Source organism: Myxocyprinus asiaticus, chromosome 13 (genome assembly GCF_019703515.2).
Source record: "Myxocyprinus asiaticus isolate MX2 ecotype Aquarium Trade chromosome 13, UBuf_Myxa_2, whole genome shotgun sequence".
NCBI lineage: Eukaryota > Metazoa > Chordata > Actinopteri > Cypriniformes > Catostomidae > Myxocyprinus > Myxocyprinus asiaticus.
Genome location: NC_059356.1, coordinates 48643187 through 48661337, shown reverse-complemented (window position 1 = coordinate 48661337; position 18151 = coordinate 48643187). Strand labels below are relative to the sequence as shown.

Here is an 18151-nt window from a genome sequence, read left to right as displayed (position 1 = left end):
CCTCTGACAGATTTCTGTCTTTCAAACTCCTTTTGTATTTTCCTTTCTTTGTCTTTATAACAGCAGATTTATCCTCAGCAAATAGGCAAATAAGTTTCATACAGTGCACTCAACTAATATTGGCACCCGTGGTAAATATGAGCAAAGAAGACTTTGGAGAAAAAAATGGCTTTATTGTTTATCCTTCTGATCTTTCATTCAAAATATTCACAAAAATCTATCCTCTAATGGATATCAAACAACTGCAAACAAACACCCAGACACAACACACACACAAAATATTTTTTTTTCAAATATACAAAATGTGTGGCACAACTATTGGCACCCTTTTATTCAATACTTTGTGCAACCTCCTTTTGCCAAGATAACAGCTCTGAGTCATCTCCTATAATGCCTAATGAGGTTGAAGAACACATGGCAAGGGATCTGAGACCATTCCTCCATGCAGAATCTCTCCAGATTAACAACCATATTTAACTGTGGGCATTGGATACTTCATTTCTGTGTGCGCTAAACCCATCTCTGGTGTTTGCTGCCAAAAAGCTCTATTTGGCAGTTGTGTAACGCTTGAATTTGTTTCTGGATGAGAGTAGCGGCTTTTTTTCTTGAAATCCTCCCAAACAACTTGTGGTGATGTAGGTGATGTCTGATATATTTTTTTTAAACTATCTGACCCCAAGACCCAACCAATTTCTGCAGTTCTCCAGCTGTGATCCTTGGAGATTCTTTGGCCACTTGAACCATACTCCTCACTGTGTGTGGAGACAATATAGACACGCGTCCTCTTCCAGGCTGATTTGTTTATTACAGTTTAACTGTTTAACTTTAATTGTTTACTAATAACTGGAGTTTTTTACTCCAGTTGATTGGAACTTAACCCCTTTCAATTAATTTACTTCAATTAAAGGTTAGATTTTTGTGAATATTTTGAATGATAGATCAAATAAACAATTTTTATTTTAGTTTTTTTACAGCCTTCTTTGCTTATATTTACCAAGGGTGCCAATATTTGTGGATAGCACTGTATATAAACTACTGTTCAAAAAAAAATAAAAAAAATAAAACTATTATACACTATATTGCCAAAAGTATTCGCTCACCCATCCAAATAATTGAATTCAGGTGTTCCAATCACTTCCATGGCCACAGGTGTATAAAATGAAGCACCTAGGCATGCAGACTGCTTCTACAAACATTTGTGAAAGAATGGGCCGCTCTCAGGAGCTCAGTGAATTCCAGCGTGGTGCTGTGATAGGATGCCACCTGTGCAACAAGTCCAGTTGTGAAATTTCCTCGCTACTAAATATTCCACAGTCAACTGTCAGTGGTATTATAACAAAGTGGAAGCGATTGGGAATGACAGCAACTCAGCCACGAAGTGGTAGGCCACGTAAAATGACAGAGCGGGGTCAGCGGATGCTGAGGCGCATACTGCGCAGATGTCGCCAACTTTCTGCAGAGTCAATCGTTACAGACCTCCAAAGTTCATGTGGCCTTCAGATTAGCTCAAGAACAGTGCATAGAGAGCTTCATGGAATGGGTTTCCATGACCGAGCAGCTGCATCCAAGCCATACATCACCAAGTGCAATGCAAAGCGTCGGATGCAGTGGTGTAAAGCACGCCGCCACTGGACTCTAGAGCAGTGGAGACACGTTCTCTGGAGTGACGAATCACGCTTCTCCATCTGGCAATCTGATGGACGAGTCTGGGTTTGGCGGTTGCCAGGAGAACGGTACTTGTCTGACTGCATTGTGCCAACTGTGAAGTTTGGTGGAGGAGGGATTATGGTGTGGGGTTGTTTTTCAGGAGCTGGGCTTGGCCCCTTAGTTCCAGTGAAAGGAACTCTGAATGCTTCAGCATACCAAGAGATTTTGGACAATTCCATGCTCCCAACTTTGTGGGAACAGTTTGGGGATGGCCCCTTCCTGTTCCAACATGACTGCGCACCAGTGCACAAAGCAAGGTCCATAAAGACATGGATGAGCGAGTTTGGTGTGGAAGAACTTGACTGGCCTGCACAGAGTCCTGACCTCAACCCGATAGAGCACCTTTGGGATGAATTTGAGCGAAGACTGTGAGCCAGGCCTTCTCGTCCAACATCAGTGTCTGAACTCACAAATGCGCTTCTGGAAGAATGGTCAAAAATTCCCATAAACACACTCCTAAACCTTGTGGAAAGCCTTCCCAGAAGAGTTGAAGCTGTTATAGCTGCAAAGGGTGGGCCGACGTCATATTAAACCCTATGGATTAAGAATGGGATGTCACTTAAGTTCATATGCGTCTAAAGGCAGGTGAGCGAATACTTTTGGCAATATAATGTATATCAAATGGTTATTATACTGTATATTCTTAAAACTTTTGAATAATTTCTCCTAAAATTAATGAATGTGATATTATAAATCATAAGCATTATATTTTTAAATCAAGATACTGAATTATTGTTTTGTCTATATTGTTTTTTCTTCTTCTTATGGTTATATTTATTTGTCACTTGATGTAATGTCAGTGTGTTAGGTAACTGGTGACTGTACAATCTGGTGCAAATTTAATTTCTAATAAAATCAGTCCCTCAATCAATCAATCAATTGCCACATTATTTTAATATTGCACAAGTAAACCTGAATGGAATTGCTTTATGCACATAAACTCTAAAAATCTGGTTAGCATTTTATGCACAAGGCATAGATGGATTTTCTAGTTTCGCACATTTCAAAATGCACATCAAGGTAATGGAATTATTCACAGTTTATTTGTTAAAACTGTAATGTGTTTTGACCATTTGTGCACCTGTAAAGCACAATGGCAATATGCTTGTCTGTTGGTATGAGTGAGCGATAGCTTGATGTGACTTGCCCAATGAAAGGTCTGAGGCTGGCACACAATGCTTTATACATTCCTTGACATTCAGAAGCTGCCCTAGTGAAAATATAATATACTTAAGCACATTTTATTCATGGGTGCTTCAGTATACTAAAGTGTATTACTGGCAGACTATAAATTGGTATACTTAAAGTCTGCTAAATTGGAACAACATATTTTGTACTTAATGCACTTTAATTTGCCAAAAGCAGTGCTGTGGTGCAACTAAAGATGTAAGTATACTTGGTTGTGCTAAAATTGAACTTTTTCAAGTATACTTTAGTACACTTTAAATAACCACCCTTGTATTTATTTTTTAAATATACAGAATTGATTCAATGTGAACTTATAATGTATTTTAGTGACATTACAATTGCAAATCCATTAAACTGTAAGAGTGCTGGAAATACATTCATGTTATACTGATAATATACTGCTGGCCCACACCACACCTGAATTTCAGCTAGCGTTAACATATGTACTTCTGGCACTAGCATTATTAGTATTATTACATGGGTATTACTGGGGAAAAAAGTTAGGAGACCAAGCATTGAGAAATCAAACCATTGTTAGACAGCAATAATAACTCTAAACACTTGCAATAAGTAGTTTAATAAGTTGCACAGAATCACACGTGTCTCAAAGCAACACTAATCTCACCCAGGTTAAAAATAACTACTTTTCATAACATAAAACAACACATTTAACATTAAGCTGAACTATACTGCGTGCACAATTATTAGGCAAGTGAGTATTCAGATCTTATCATTATTTCCATGCACATTTTCCAACTCCAAACCATATAAACTTGAATACTTATTGGATTCAATCATTTTCAGGTGGTATGTATTTGTGTAATGAGGGAGGGTGTGGTGAAAGTGACTAACACCTTATATCAAGGTGTGCATAATTATTAGGCAGCTTCATTACCTCAGGTAAAATGGGCCAAAAAAAGAGATTGAACTGACACTGAAAAGTCAAATATTGTAAAATGCCTTTCAGACGGATGCAACACCCTTGAAATAGCTAAACTATTGAGGTGTGACCACTGGACAATCAAACGTTTTGTTGCAAATAGTCAACTGGCGCGCAAAAAATGCATGGAGAAGAAAAGGCGCAAATTAACTGCAAAAGACTTGAGAATAATTAAACGTGAAGCTACCAGGAACCCATTATCCTTCAATGCTACCATATTCCAGAACTGCAAACTACCCGGAGTGTCCAGAAGTACAAGGTGCCAAGTGCTCAGAGACATGGCCAAGGTCAAGAAGGCTGAATCACGACCACCACTGAATATATTCACAAGTTGAAGTGTCAAGATTGGGCAAAGAAATAAATGAAGACAAATTTTTCAAAGGTTTTATGGACAGATGAAATGAGAGTGACTCTTGATGGACCAGATGGATGGGCCCATGGCTGGATCACTAATGGACACAGGGCACCATTTCGAGTCAGGTGCCAGCAAGGTGGAGGAGGGGTAGTGGTATGGGCTGCTGTCATTAAGGATGAGGTAGTTGGACCTTTTCGAGTTGAAGATGGACTGAAACTCAACTCTCAAACCTACTGCCAGTTTCTGGAAAGTACTTTCTTCAAGCAGTGGTACAGGAAGAAGTCCTCAGCATTCAAGAAGGCCATGATCTTTATGCAGGACTATGCTCCATCACATGCATCCAAGTACTCCACTGCTTGGCTAGCCAGCAAGGGCCTCAAAGATGCCTAAATAATGACTTGGCCCCTTCCTCACCTGACTTAAATCCTACTGAGAACTTGTGGGCCCTTCTCAAACGTGAGATTTACAGTGAGGGAAGGCAATACACCTCTTTGAACAGCATTTGGGAGGCTGCTTGAGCAAAAGTTGATCGTGAACAGATCAAGAAAATGACAGACTCCATGGATGGAAGGCTCATGGCAGTTACTGAAAAGAAGGGTGGCTATATTGGTCACTGACGAAAACGCTGCTACCTTGCACGCGGAGATCGCTACCCTCCTACTGAAGGGTGTGATAGAACCTGTCCCTCCAGCCGAGATGAAGAAGGGGTTTTACAGCCCCTACTTCATCGTACCGAAAAAAGGCGGAGGGTTGCGGCCAATCTTGGACCTGCGAGTACTGAACCGGGCTTTACACAGACTCCCGTTCAAGATGCTGATGCAAAAACGCATTCTGGCGAGCGTCCGGCATCAAGATTGGTTCACGGCGGTAGACCTGAAGGATGCGTACTTTCACGTCTCGATTCTACCTAGACACAGACCCTTCCTGCGGTTTGCATTCGAGGGTCAGGCGTATCAGTACAAGGTCCTCCCTTTCGGCCTGTCCTTGTCCCCTCGCATCTTCATGAAGGTCGCAGAGGCAGCCCGTTAAGGGAAGTGGGCATTCGCATTCTCAACTATCTCGACGACTGGCTAATCTTAGCTCACTCTTAGGACATGTTGTGTGCACACAGGGACTTCAGCCGATTAGGGCTTCGGGTCAACTGAGAAAAGAGCAAGCTCCTCCCGGTTCAGAGCATCTCTGTTTTCTGTTTGGAGTTGGACTCAGTCTCTTTGACAGCGCACCTCATGAATGAGCGTGCACAGTCAGTGCTGGCCTGTTTGAAAGCATTCAAACAGAAAACAGCGGTTCCACTGAAACTCTTTCAGAGGCTCCTGGGGCATATGGCATCCTCAGCGGTGGCCACCCCACTCGGGTTGATGCATATGAGACCGCTTCAGCACTGGCTTCAGACTCGAGTCCCGAGATGGGCATGGTGCCACGGGACACATCGCGTGGTCATCACGCCAGTCTGTCATTGTCTTTTCAGCCCTTGGACCGACCTCTCATTCTATGGGCAGGTGATCCCCTAGAGCAGGTCTCCAGGCTCGTCCTGGTCACGACAGATGCCTCCAAAACAGGCTGGGGCGCTGTTTGCAATGGGCACGCAGCCGCCGGCTTATGGACGGGCCTGCGACTGCATTTGCACATCAACTGCCTCGAGTTGTTGGCAATTCTGCTCACCCTGCGGAGGTTCCGGCCGTTGAACCAGGGCAAGCACGTGATAGTTTGGACAGACAACACAGCAACAGTAGCATATGTCAACCACTAAGGTGGTCTGCGTTCTCGTTGTATGTCACAACTTGCCCGCCGTCTCCTCCTCTGGAGTCAGCAGCACTTCAAGACGCTGCGAGCCACTCACATCCCGGGCGACCTCAACACTACAGCAGACGCGCTGTCACGGCAGGTTACTTTCAGGGGAGAGTGGAGACTCCACCCTCAGGTGGTCCAGCTGATTTGGAGTCAATTAGGACAGGCACAGGTAGACCTGTTCGCCTCCCAAGAATTCTCCCACTGCCCACTCTGTTACGCCCTGACCGAGGCACCCCTCGGCATAGATGCGCTGGCACACAGCTGGCCTCCTGGCCTACGCAAATATGCGTTTCCCCCAGTAAGCCTACTTGCACAGACTCTGTGCAAGGTCAGGGAGGATGAGGAGCAGGTCGTCCTGGTAGCACCCTACTGGCCCACCCAGACGTGGTTCTCGGACCTCAAGCTCCTTGCGACAGCCCCCCCCCCGGTGAATTCCCCTGAGGAAGGAAATTCTTTCTCAGGGACGGGGCACCATCTGGCACCCGCGACCAGACCTCTGGAATCTCCATGTCTGGCCCCTGGACGGGACGCAGAAGACCTAAGCGGTCTACCACCCGCGGTGGTAGACACGATCACTCAGGCTAGGGCCCCCTCTACGAGGCACCTGTATGCCTTTAAGTGGCGTCTGTTCGCTAAGTGGTGTTCTTCCCGACAGGAAGACCCCCAGAGATGCGCAGTCAGATCGGTGCTTTACTTCCAGCAGGAGAGGTTGGAAGGGTGGCTGTCCCCTTCCACCTTGAAGGTGTACTTTGCTGCTACAGCAGCACACCATGACACAGTGGACGGTAAGTCCTTAGGGAAGCATGACCTGATCATCAGGATCCTGAGAGGTGCCAGGAGGCTGAACCCCTCCAGACCGTGCCTCGTTCCCTCATGGGACCTCTCTGTAGTTATTCAGGGTCTACAGAGTGCCCCCTTTGAGCCTTTGCAGTCAGCTGAGCTTAAGGCACTCTCCTTGAAGACTGCCCTCCTGATTGTGCTCACTTCCATCAAGAGGGTAGGAGACCTGCAAGCATTCTCTGTCAGCGAAACGTGCCTGGAGTTCGGTCCGGGCTACTCTCATGTGATCTTGAGACCCCGACCGGGCTATGTGCCCAAGGTTCCCACGACCCCTTTTAGGGACCAAGTGTTGAACCTGCAAGCGCTGCCCCAGGAGGAGGCAGACCCAGCTCTGTCGTTGCTGTGTCCGGTGCACGCTTTACGCATCTATTTGGATTGCACACAGAGCTTTAGGATCTCTGAGCAGCTCTTTGTCTGCTTTGGTGCACAGCAGAAAGGAAGCGCTGTCTCCAAGCAGAGGATCGCCACTGGCTCATTGATGCCATAGCTATGGCATATCACGCCCAGGACATGCCGCCCCTGGTAGGGCTACGAGCCCATTCTGGGGTGTAGCGGCCTCCTGGGCCCTGGCCAGGGGTGCCTCTCTTACAGACATTTGCAGAGCAGCGGGCTGGGCAACACCCAACACCTTTGCAAGGTTCTACAACCTCCGGGTGGAATCGGTTTCACCCCAAATCGCCCCCAGTGCTAGCCACGCTGGCCTCAAACCCGTAGGTAGAAGGACCGAGGCGGGGAGCCGCTGGGGTGGCCTCCCAACGGGAGGACACCGCAGAGACCACACCTCGCCCAAAGAGAGGGGAGGATATTTAAGTGGAAAAATACGTCACATGGTCTTGCCGACCATGTGGAGAGTCTAATGGTAGATCCTACCCAACAGGGGAGGAGTTACTACAAACATGGAGACTGTGGCAGAGGGGGATCTGCCCAAGGAAGACGCAGTTTGCCATCTATTTGGAAAGCTCTGCGTGCGATCCAAATAGCCTCCCTTCCAACCTCTCCTGCAGGAAGGAAAGCACTGATCCGACTGCGCATCTCTGGGGGTCTTCGCATCGGGAAGAGTGAACAGATGCCACTTAAAGGCATACAGGCGCCTCGTAGAGGGGGCCCTAGCCTGAGTGATCGTGTCTACCACCGCAGGTCCACCGCTTAGGTCTTCCACATCCCGTCCAGGGGCAAGACATGGAGATCTCAGAGGTCTGGTCGTGGGTGCCAGATGGTGCCCCGTCCCTGAGAAAGAAGGTCCTTCCTCAGGGGAATTCGCCAGGGGGCTGTTGCGGGGAGCGTGAGGTCTGAGAACCACATCTGGGTGGGCCAGTAGGGTGCTACCAGGATGACCTGCTCCTCGTCCTCCCTGACCTTGCACAGGGTCTGTGCAAGTATACTCACTGTGGGAAACGCATATTTTAGCATGCCAGGGGGCCAGCTGTGTTCCAGCGCGTTTATACCGAGGGGGGGCCTTGGTCAGGGTGTACCAGAGCAGGCAGTGGGGAGGATTCTTGGGAGGCAAACAGGTGCACCTGTGCCTGTCTGAATCGACTCCAAATCAACTGGACCACCTGAAGGTGGAGTCTCCACTCTCCCCTGAGGGTAACCTGTCGTGACAGCGCGTCCGCTGTAGTGTTGAGGTTGCCCAGAATGTGAGTGGCTCGCAGCGACTTGAAGTGCTGCTGACTCCAGAGGAGGAGACTGCGGGCGAGTTGTGACATACAAATAGAGCGCAGACCGCCTTGGTGGTTGACATATGCTACTGTTGCCGTGTTGTCTGTCTGAACTAACACGTGCTTGCCCTGGATCAATGGCCGAAACCTCCGCAGGATGAGCAGAATTGCCAACAACTCGAGGCAGTTGATGTGCCAATGCAGTTGCGGGCCCTTCCATAAGCTGGCGGCTATGTGCCCGTTGCAAACAGTGCCCCAGCCCGTTTTAGAGGCGTCCGTCATGACCACGACGTGCCTGTAGACCAGTTCTAGGAGAACACCTGCCTGTAGAAACAAGAGGTCGGTCCAAGGCTGAAAAGATGGTGACAGACCGGCGTGATGACCTCGCAACGTGTCCCGCGGCGCCATGCCCATCTCCGGACTCGAGTCTGAAGCCAGTGCTGAAGCGGTCTCATATGCATCAACCCGAGCGGGGTGGCCACCGCTGAGGATGCTATATGTCCCAGGAGTCTCTGAAAAATTTTCAGTGGAACCGCTGTTTTTTGTTTGAACGCCTTCAAACTCCAAACCGAGAAAAGAGATGCTCTGAACCGGGAGGAGCTTGCTCTTATCCCAGTTGACCCGAAGCCCTAGTCGGCTGAGGTGTGAGAGAACCAAGTCCCTGTGTGCGCACAACATGTCCTGTGAGTGAGCTAAGATTAGCCAGTCGTCGAGATAGTTGAGAATGCGAATGCCCACCTCCCTTAACGGGGCAAGGTCTGCCTCTGCGACCTTCATGAAGATACGAGGAGACAGGGACAGGCCGAAAGGGAGGACTTTGTACTGATACACCTGACCCTCGAATGCAAACCACAGGAAGGGTCTGTGTTGAGGAAGGATCGAGACGTGGAAGTACATGTCCTTCAGGTCTACCGCCGCGAACCAATCTTGATGCCGGACACTCGCCAGAATGCGTTTTTGCGTCAGCATCTTGAATGGGAGTCTGTGTAAAGCCCGGTTCAGTACTCGCAGGTCCAAGATTGGCTGCAACCCACCACCTTTTTTCGGTACGATGAAGTAGGGGCTGTAAAACCCCTTCTTCATCTTGGCCGGAGGGACAGGTTCTATCGCGCCCTTCTGTAGGAGAGTAGCGATCTCCGTGCACAAGGTAGCAGCGTTTTCGTCCTTCACCAAGGTGAAGTGGATACCGCTGAACCTGGATGGATGCCTGGCGAACTGAATCGCGTAGCCAAGTCGGATGGTCCGGACCAGCCATGGCGACGGATTGGAAAGCGCAAGCCATGCCTCCAAGTTCCACGCAAGGGGGACCAAAGGGACAACGTCGTTGGATGTACCGGCAGGTGGGGCCTCACGGCAGGGCAGAGCTCGAGGTGCCACACCATGTCATGGTCGTGCTGAGTCTAGGGACATCGAAGCACTTACCTGGCTCCTTGTGACCACCCCCGGAACAGCCTGGGATGGGGGAGGAAGAGGCCTGTCCTCATGACCCATGGAGACTGTCACATCGGGGGCAGATTTGTGCCACAGCTGGGTGCTCAGGGGCGGGAGACCGCCGCTGGAGTGCCAAACCTGCCAAATAGAGTGGTGGACGGCAGTCGTATTGACAGCCATGCACACTGGATACGTGACCCAGGGAACAAGGAAACCACTGTTGCTGAACTCTTGAGTACTGCAGCCACTTGGGCATGCAGCGCAATTAAATGCAAAGGTAACAAAAAGATTCTCCACCCGGCCTTCGACCGGGGATGAAGAGGTCTGCTTACCAGCTCCAGAGCAGCGGGTTTTGTCGTCCCTGGGTTGTCTGCCTTTCACGGGTTCTTGGCAGCCGCGAGACGGGTGGCGTTGCAAGGGGGACACCCTTGGCGATGAGCAGACGGGGTGCGGGATCTTGAGCCGCGCCGGGGCAGGATATGCCGGATAAACTCATCTACTGCTCCACCGTCGAGAATTGCTGGGCAAAGTCCTTGACGGTGTCGCTGAATAGGCCAGCCTGGGAGATGGGGGAAGCAAGGAACCATGTCCTGTCGGCCTCACCCATCTCGACCAGGTTGAGCCAAAGGTGGAGCTCCTGGACCACTAATGTGGACATCGTCCACCCGAGAGACCGCGCCGTGACCTCCGTCGCATCAATCCCTGGGCGGAAATACCCTCATGCAGTTCCTTTAGTGCCTTGGCGGACTTGCAGGAGAGCCATGGCGTGCAGGGCGGAGGCGGCTTGTCCAGCGGCACCGTAGGTCTTGGCCGTCAGAGACGACGTAAACCTACAGGCCTTGGACAGGGGCTTTGGGCACCTGTGCCAGGTGGTGGCACTCTGCGGGCAGAGGTGCACTTCGAGCGCCTTTATCCACCGGGGGATTGCTGAATAGCCCTTGGCTGACCCACCATCGAGGGCAGTGAGGGCGGGGAAGCTGAAAAGATCGGGACCAGGCAATAAAAAAGTGCCTCCCACGACCTTGTCAGCTCTTCATGCACTTCCGGGAAGAAAGGAACGGGGGCGGGGCGTGGCTTTGAGCGGCGCCGCGAGCCCAGGAACCAGTCATCGAGCCACGTTCAGCCATGAACACTGTCTCCGCATGAGCAGTGCCCAGACACGAAAGACAGTGATCGTGACCATCAGAAGGCGAGAGATAACGAGTGCAACCAGGAATAACACACAATCGGAAAGGCATCTTTAAAAAGACGCGTCTTTAAAAAGACGTTCCGTGTGTGCCGCTCTTTTAGAGAAATGTAATCTTTAAGAGAAATGTAGTCTTTTAGAGAAATATACTCTTATTTCTGCCGAAGTGCCCAGGGACATTCTCTGCAGTGCAGAGGAGGGAGAAGCCGCTGAAATGCGCCGTCAGATCCAGCAGAGGTGAATAAACAGTTGTGGGAATTCAGCTCAATGAGCGTGACCGTTCAGCTCCAAAGAGAAAATCTGAATGAGTGGTTGCATACCAGCTCCTTTATGTATGTCCGGGGGAGCAGCATGCAAATACCACTCGCCAATTTTCATTGGCCTTTTATCAAAGACCAGAGGTGTCTCGGGCTCCCAAGAGTGACCCCTAGTGTCACTACATCGACACAACGTCAAGTGAGTGACAGATAGGGAAGTTCAATTACATGGTACTTTCAACTTGTAGATATGTTAATGTATTTTTAGTATACTTATCATAAAATAAATGTATTTTAAATATAATTTGGTATATTACTTTTTCACTAGGATGGTCATTAAAGTGGGTCCTTCCTATCTGCCTGAACCGTTTGGAGCACGGGCACTCCCAGGTATATGGAGGCTGGCAGTGTAGGGGCATAGATGCCATTTCAGCCCTCATTATTTGAGATATTATGTCATGTGTTGACCTTTTCACACTTCAAATTGTTTCAAAGCAGCTTTAAAGAAAATCATGCTGAAATGTTTGTAATGTCTTAATGTCATTGAGCAGTTTCATTGAGAAACTTTATTGAAAATCATGCCTTAAAATGTTTTGCTTTAGGCCCCCCAGTGAGCAAGTTAAAGGCAACTGAGACAAGTAACGAAAAACTCCATAAGATGTTCGTTAGTGGAGAAAAATAAACCTTGGGAGAAACCAGGCTGGGGGTGCCAGTTTCCCACTGGATAGAATGATATTAAACTTATTCTGCATAGGGATGTTAATTATTAAAATAAAATCGATTAATTGTCATTAATAATTAATTTCTGGACAAATGCATTTTTAATTATGAAAGCAGATGTTGATAAGGCTGTCTATACAGTCACCCGCCACTAGAGGAAGCCTGCGTTCTGCATGTCACAAATTCTCCAAATCACAGAAGAACTGCACAGACACACAGATCAGAGATGAAGTGCAAGACACCCATAAGAGCAGCGCTGTTTACAAGTGAGAAGGAGGAACACTGTACAGAAGCTTTGTTGGTTTTGGTTTAGATCTGTATTTATCTGTTTCTTCACTCACAATTCGTTTGTGTGCTTATCTTGGATGTCTCAACCGAGAGGAGAATGTGAGATTACATCTGTATCCATGGCAACACGAATAGGTCACACACTTGCACTCCACCCTCTTGTGAAGTGTTGGATTATAGTTTAAAAGTACTTAAATATTCATCTTTTTTTGCACCAAAAGCGATCGTGTCGCTTTGGAAGACATTAATTTAACCGCTGGAGTCATTTGGATAAAGTTATTCTGACTGTGTGTGATTTTTGGAGCTTCAAAAGATAACCCATGGCAGATTCTCCTGCAGGTTTTTGGACCACAACCTGAACAGCTCTATTTCATCTCAAGAGAACCGCTGAGTGGCCGTCTGATTAAAATGTAAAAACAATCAACCACATTTTGCCTGCATATGTGATGTTTAGATGCATGTACATCTGTGGGAGGGCCTCTGGATGACACCACAGTAAATCAGAACATGACAAATCCGGTGACTGTAAATAAACTGCCATCTATTAAACATTGCAAAAAATGGATGAAAACTAAAACTATAATGAAACTAAAAATAGCTATTTTCAAAAACTTCAAACGAAATAAAAACTAAAAAAGAAAACAAATGAAATGTTCAAAACTATTATAACCATGGATGTAGTGGATGGAAACATGAAATTTGCATTTTCTATGGTCAAATTTTTAGAAATGCACATTAAAATGGGAAACATTTGGATGGAAACCCTGCTATTGCCACCTGTCTGCCATTCTGAATTTCATTATGTAACCAGTCCTGCTCGACCCACTCTAAGTGGGATTCAAACTGGCGATCAGACTGCATGGAAGTCGGGCTTTAACGAGGAGGAGAAAGGCTACAGCCTCTAGCGTCAGTCACTAGTACACCTCTTGAGGCCAGGGGAGTGAGGTTTACACATACCGCACAGCTATCACATACCAACTGGCTTCCTTTACAATTACACACAATTTTCACTACTTCTCCAACAAAGTTTTTCCAATCATGACTCACAAAAATCAGTTTCATTTGAACTGTTTACTGAATCTGCACTAATGAAGATAATAATAAACATCAGAAGCAGTAGTCAAGATGTTTCTTGGCAATGCTTTTATGGCAGTGAAACGTAGTATTTTACTTAAGAACTATGTCCTAAGTGTCAAAATAAAATGTAAGTATATTTGTACATTTCTATCTTTAGTGTTTATAAATCTGCTTTAAAGTTTCCAGGAAGATCCATTTTATTGGGCCCTTTTGAGGATACAAATTACAAAATTCTAAACATGCTCAAGACATCCAGGTCAGTTTGCATATTTTATGCATTTTATTTTATTCTAAAGTGGCATCAATGTGAAACAGCTCTCTAATAATCACCTTTCTTGAATCACTTGTTTCAGAATCTTCAGACGTCTACTCTGGGATGCTGTTTCCTGTTGGACCCTTCTCTGTGTTTTCAGTTGAATCTGAAAAAGAGAAAAACGCATTATCTTACACTGAGCAACTGGGATTTAAACCTGGCTGGTCACTTCTGCTGGCCAGCTAAGAATTAAAAGACTATGTAAGATGCTAGCAAACAGACTGGAGATTAAAATGATACCAAGTGTGCCTCATTTTAAATAAACACTAAAAACAGATGAAAATGAACTTTCCTGTGAATTTGTACTTTTGCTACTTAAAAATGAACTTTTGGCAATATCTTCCAAAGTTTTTTTTTAATTTTGCTGCAATTTTTTCTCTAGATAGGATAGCTGACGTAGCCAATACATCCATGTGAACGATTTGATGAACTTCAGTGTTAGGTGAACAAGCATTTTGTTCGGCCGATCACGTACATGATAAGAGCAGCACAAGGATAGTTGGACGTGTGCACACCGCCACCTCTGTGTTTGACAGACATGCCGTGTTTCTTTGAAGGGCGACAGGCAACAAGCTCTAATTGTGCTTCCAAACCAGGGGTAAGGTATCCTTACTTTTGCAGTCAAAGTGTTAAAACAGCAGTGAAACATGACTTAGAACTATTGTGACAGACATGGCCGTATGCAGGGTTTAAAAAATACAGAGGTCCAAAAACTAAGTTTGCTAGTGGGGTTAGGGGGCAAAAAATATTGATTTCCCTGATCGACATATGTGCATTTTAAGACGTTGGATAATAATAGCTTTAATAATAGCTTGTGTGGTCTCTCTGAGTCTTTCTCTCAGCCTCTTTTTCTGTATCTCTCTGCTCTCCATAACCTGCTCCCTGTTTCTCATCTCTTCTTGTCTCTCTGCCTTCAACATTACAATCTTTCTGTTCATTTCTCTCTCCGTCCTCTTCTACTCTTTCTTCTCTCTCTCCCTCTGTATTCACTGCCTGTCCCTTTCTTTGTGACTCCTCACTTGTGTCTCCTGCCAAAGTGTACTAAAAATAATTTAGTACAATTAAAAACACCTTTATTTAATCTTTGTGTTTGCATCATTTTGGATTTGAATTATAAAAACGTGTCTCAAGCAGTACATAAACGTAGGAAAAATGTGTTTTATACAAAATGATATCTATACAGTAGCACTATACTGTATTATGACACTATACTTATTCAATTAAATTGAACCTATAGGCTTCACTGTACTTACCAAAGAACATATATATCTCTGTGGTAATTAGGCCTACATTGTTTGAATGAGATCAGGTCAGTTTTTGTTTGTGTTAAACAGCACAGTAACGTAATGCTAATCATATTCTGGGCAGAGTGGGTAGTACCTGCTCTTCCTCTCTCATCTCCATCATCTTCTCTTTTTCTCTCAGTCTCATGTTGTCCCCTGTTGCTGAGCTTTAACTGATGCAACCAATTTCATTGGTCAACTCAAGCAAGCAGTCACCTGAGAAGGTCGGTTATCTTTGCGGCACCAAAGAGTTATTATTAGGCAATTATTTTATGACTTTTAATATACACCTCAGAAAAAATACCACAATGATATCCGGACCTCGGTGACCTCAATGGTGGATACAGGCATGGTGACGGATGTGAAGGGGGAGGATAATTTATGCGTGCGTCAGGATCTTCAACACAAAAGATTTTCACATGAATCCATCAGTGCATCCTCACTCAAGCCTCCTCATAAATCTTCCTCTGTCCTGTTTAAATTGTTTTTCATATAAACATACGCTAGATTAAAAGTCTTTTTTGCCTGTTTTTAGATGGCAATAACTTCAACTGATAAAACCGTGTCTTGAGACACCTGTGTTCTGCCTTATTCATTGTGCATGTGCTGAAAATCTGGGGGCAAAAAAAAATCCACTTATGATTTCTATTTCTTATTTTTGACATCAGATATATTTCTTTTTATTCTAAACCTAGTACTGTATATACGCATCACATGCAATTATTTGAAGCTCATTTAAATGTATAGCTAACCACTTATCTGATTATTTTTAAGAAATGTATTAATTTGTAGTGTTTGATGTAACACAGTGATGTCATATTGTCATATTTTGTATGGTTAGAAAAAATATGACCAAACAGTTCCCTCATAATGGTGAAAAATGCCCCTGATAACAACTCCAGGGGGCAAATGTTGCCCCTTAATAGAAAAGTAAATTTCTGACTAAATAGCCTCTTTTAGAACACATTAATTTTCCACACAGCTTTGATTATATTTGCGATATTCCCCTGTGCACAGCGCACATACAGTAGATATCCAACAAGAATAGGTTTTCTATCGCCGCAGTCACCACGTGAGGTAGTCATTAGTAGCTCTAAACCACAAAGGGGGGCCATAGAACCAGGGATGGATTACCAACCGGGCCAATGGGGCCAGTGCCCAGGGACCCTTGACTACTAGGGGCCCTTGACTGCCCGGGGGGGTCCTGGGCTTTAAGGTTGCCCGATCCAGTTTGGCAGATCTCCCTTTGACTGGTGAATGTCCCTAAATCACAGTTTCCACGAGTCTCTTTATTTTGCGCTCCACAATATCACGGTGAATCTCGTTATATTCAATTAATGCTTGTCATTAGCAGGACCATACACAGGATCTCCACTGTCTTCACTGATCGTGGAAGCTTTAATCTTGACAAACAGAGCAAATTTTTTTCAATGAAATATTAAAATGCACATCTGATGAATGAAGCAGTGATTGTGTAAAATAAATATGCAATTATGTGGTGAATTAAGTTGTCCATTTAAGAAAATATTTTTAAATATTTCCAGTGAGGTAAATTACAAACGTTTTCCTGCATGTGATGCTGCTGATACTGCATGTGATGCTCTTTTGAATACTGCTGCTGTTACTGCTATTGCTGCTGCTGATGGTAATTTGTTTGCTACTAAAATATCCATTTTAGGGTGAAATTATCCCTTTAAAGGCAAGTTTTACAAATATGGTAAAATATGTCAATAGACATTTCTAACACCTGGAACAATGAATAGTTCCAGCTTTTAAGAACAAACTGAAAGGAGTTAAACGACTGTCTGGATGTTCATCAGACCAATAAATCACTGTTTCCATTCAATGTGTTTATGCTCACCTAAGTTTTTGTGGGAAGTGAATTACCGAGGAGCTCCAGGTGGGGATTTGCCCTTGTACTAAATACAGCACAGTGTAACTTTTATTTTCAGTTGGAGAGTTTCAGTTTTATGATTACAGTAATTCTACTAGAAGCTTTCTGTACACTGCAAAGGGCCACAGAGGCCTAAGCACATCCTCCACAGTTTTAGCAATAAATGCGTTGCGTTAATATGTTAAAATTGTATATCCTTTCTTATATGCTAAAATGACATCTTTCCTGACCCATGACTTATATAAAAAATAAAGAAAATACACCATTTATATATTAAAAATATATTTATTTTTTTCTCTTCGATTATTTGTCTTCCTTATCTTATTTATTTATACATTTGGGATAGTTTATACATATTTTTTTTTTCTAATTTTAATTTATTTTATTTGTTTATTTTTTTCCTTCACCTGTACTTGTCTTTATGATTGTATTCATACATTGTTTGATCTTATTGAACATTTATATAGAAAAAACTCCATAGTTTTATTTCCATTTGTGGACTTTTCAGACAGTCCCTTACCCACCATTGGCACATTTTCCAACTTATATCAATGTTAAATTGGCAAATGATTTCACCGTGATGGCATCTGACCAGCTTAAATATGGGACAAATCGCGTACGGGACGCATCATTTAATTTTTAAATACGGGACGATCCCGTATTTTACGGGACGGGTGGCAACCCAAACACCACAAAAGGTTGCATTTGACTTTGCTGGTACATAATATACACTCATAAAATTCAGCAGATGCTTAAAGTCTAAAACTCGTCAGATAAGGAGAAAATTAAATTTGGCGTGCAGTAGAGAACAGTACAATAACATGTGTCTGATGTTCAGGAGCTCATGCATTGCGCCAGTTAGCAGGCACATAGTTTATTATTAGTTAGCAACTAGTTAGTTGCTTCCCAACATGGATCAAATGCTGCTGCCTTTGACGACTGCATTTAATGCCTGGGACTGGGACACCATAAAACCGGGACTGTCCAAGGTAAACTGGGACATATTCAAAGAACTCCCAAACATGGCTGGTAATATGATGTTCCCTATCTGTCACTCACTCAACATTGTGTCGATGTAGTGACACTAGGGGTCACTCTTGGGAGCCCAAGACACCTCTGGTCTTTGATAAAAGGCCAATGAAAATTGCATACCACTTCCTCGGACATACGGGTATAAAAGGAGCTGGTATGCAACCAATCATTCAGATTTTCTCTTCGGAACC

At 45.0% G+C, this 18151-nt stretch overlaps 1 protein-coding gene across 2 annotated transcripts in view; it reads right to left on the bottom strand.

The window, feature by feature from the left end:
• The window catches only part of LOC127449807 (interferon-induced very large GTPase 1-like), a 39594-nt gene that overhangs the window by 7403 nt on the left and 14040 nt on the right, over window positions 1-18151 (bottom strand). For both annotated transcript variants that reach the window (XM_051713364.1, XM_051713363.1), the window contains one exon: window positions 13769-13857. The gene's annotated coding sequence lies outside the window, so the exon portion shown is untranslated. The remainder of the gene's footprint in view (window positions 1-13768; window positions 13858-18151) is intronic.